The sequence below is a fragment of the Psammomys obesus genome, unplaced genomic scaffold (assembly GCF_907164565.1).
Source record: "Psammomys obesus unplaced genomic scaffold, mPsaObe1.curated_primary_1811, whole genome shotgun sequence".
Lineage (NCBI taxonomy): Eukaryota > Metazoa > Chordata > Mammalia > Rodentia > Muridae > Psammomys > Psammomys obesus.
In genome coordinates this window covers 52,549,304-52,551,815 of record NW_026585895.1, presented here as the reverse complement: position 1 = coordinate 52,551,815, position 2,512 = coordinate 52,549,304, and the positions used below count along the sequence as shown (strand labels likewise).

Sequence of the window (2,512 nt, the reverse complement as noted above, 5' to 3'; positions counted from 1 at the left end):
CCAGCCCAGGAGGAAACTGAGATGAGGGTGGGAAGATGAGCCACATGCGCGCACACACACACAAAGACCTTCCACATAGTCTACTGGATGTGTGGCTGATTCTCCATCAGAGAAGATGGAGAATGATGTGTCTGTTTGCTTCGCCAGCTTTACCCAGTGCAGCCATGGGAGCTTTCCAGACATCATCCTTGTGCTGATAAGGAAGCAAATATCAGAATGATGTCATCATTCAAGGACATGGAGGTCAAGATTGGGATCTGGGCTTAGGCTACCTGGGTCAGTGCTTCTGGTGACAGGAGGGGTCCTTTAGGTGGTGTTGGTGTGAGCTGGGCCACCACCTCCAGGAAGGGGCAGTTCTCAGAGACTCGGAGCAATGTCAAGCTTGGGGTCCCATCTAGGCACATGGATGGGTAAGGCCAGGACAATGCTAGGCAGAAGATGCAAATTCTGATCTTTGTCCAAAGTCAATGTTTACTCACCTTTAAACTCAGCAAGAAAAGCCTTCAGTGTGAAGTTTCTAAACATACAACAAGACACAGTTTTGATGAGGCCACCCTGCCCCTGGGTCCCAGAGGACATCATTATCCACCCCAGTCATTAAGCTTGGCTTATAGCATCTATTTTTTGTTGTTGTTGTTAACTCAGTATATTTATAAAATGAAAAGCTCTATCAAAATACTTTTCACTGGAAAAAATAAATAGAACAGACAATGGACCTACTCAAAGCACACATTCACTTTGGTAGACGTCAGTGTAGGACAGCTCCTCACAAGCATATTTGCCCTTGTTCCCCCAGAGCAGAGCAGCTTCCAAGCTAATTGTTTAACCATTTTACTGAAATTTATGATGTTGACAGCGGGTTCATTCCACGTCATCTTCAGCCAAGCTCTGAGCACTTACAATTCTCTGACTAATGGTTGGAAGCTTAGTCAGGAGCATCTGGAACACCGGTGGCGGGAGCGTCTGCTGTAACACTTGCAGCAGAGGCTGTCCACACACAGCAATTGCGTTTGTCAGGCGGTCTACACCCTTCTCGTATTCACCTTGTGCTAATAACTCTTCACCAAGCTCTATCTCCTCAAGAAAAAATTTCTGAACAGGTTCAGCATCTCTTAAGTCAGGTAACTTGGAAAGCCCAGGTCTCTCCTTAGCAAGCTTCTGTTTCTTTCTTCGTTCCGAAGCCTGTTCTTGAAGTTGGGGTCACTCCGCCTCTTGAGGTCGAAGTAGATGCAGTACCTGATGAAGAGGGCACCGCACACGCCCGCGGTGATGGCACTGTTGCAGCCCACCAGCTTTGCTCGGCTGCGGCATGTGCCACCGGCTGCGGCCCGCCAGACAGCGGTTAGCGAGCAATCGGAGCCTGCCAGCCGCTCTCGGCTGCCAGCCTCCGGTACGGCGGTTTACAGCGTCTTACTCCCTCCTACATTCAGGACCACAGGAGAGTCCTGACTTCTGGGATGTGTTTCTGTGGCAGAAGAAACATATTAGAAGCCATCTCACCATCAACAGAAAAGACATCGATCTCCTGATGTCATCAATGGGCTGTTTACCTCCTGTGTGTTTATGGGTGCCTCTACATCTCAGTGGCAGGTTTTGAGGGGCTCTACCACTGTAAGGTGGTATGGATTATCAGTCATTCCCACCCCATCTTGCACATTGGAACTCTGCCCACAGTGACAGGTGGAGAAGCCACAGGGAAAAGCCTAGAAATGGATTCTTCCTGCTACATTTGCTTACACTGTCACTGGCTACAGTAGCCCTAAGCAGGCAGGTCACCCTGTCCCAAGGCTGGTTTCATTTATGGCTGTTTCCTGTTTTGTTCATTAGCAACTCCATCACCTTCTCCCATGGGATGGGTAGCCATGGGAAGCCTAGCTTGCCTGGGTGGAGTGCTGGGGCCACCCTTCTCCTGGGCATTTCTCAGCCGGAGACCGCTAGAAGAGCGCCTTCTCATAGCAGTGCATCCTCACACAGTGCTTGCCTCCTCCCTGGTCCTCACTCGTTTCTGAATCATCGCTTGGATGCCCCCACACCTGACCTGGTGACTGACGTGCCTTTCTTCAGCTGGCTACGAGCTTGTGCGTTTGATTGCTTTGTGCAGGCTCATCTATTATCCTTGCAGTTTTCACACCCACATCGCCTCTTTGTTTACTATCAGGAGCACCTTTAAGCTACATTTTTCGAAAATGTTTTATTTTAAAAATAATACTGATCCCACCCCACCACCAAAAACTATCAGCCTAAAGAGAGAGCCATCAACTAAAGCTCTTAAAAATTGTGATAAGGAGGCTGAAGCTGAGCTCACCACATTTGATGGCTTCTGGCAGGGGTAGAGGTGGAGAGAGACTCAGTTTTCAGCTTTCTTTAAGGGGCTGGCCATTAAAGAAAGGGAGTTTGACCATGATCTAGTGAGTATATGGGCAACACAAATTGGGCTTTCTTCTTCTTCTTCTTCTTCTTCTTCTTCTTCTTCTTCTTCTTCTTCTTCTTCTTCTTCTTCTTCTTCTTCTTC

The 2,512-nt window shown here is 48.4% G+C and overlaps 1 pseudogene; it reads right to left on the bottom strand.

Annotated features, from left to right (window-relative positions):
• Nucleotides 1–722: 722 nt before the first annotated feature.
• LOC129671122 (mitochondrial import receptor subunit TOM20 homolog) lies at nucleotides 723–1,518 on the bottom strand (annotated as a pseudogene).
• Nucleotides 1,519–2,512: the final 994 nt, after the last annotated feature.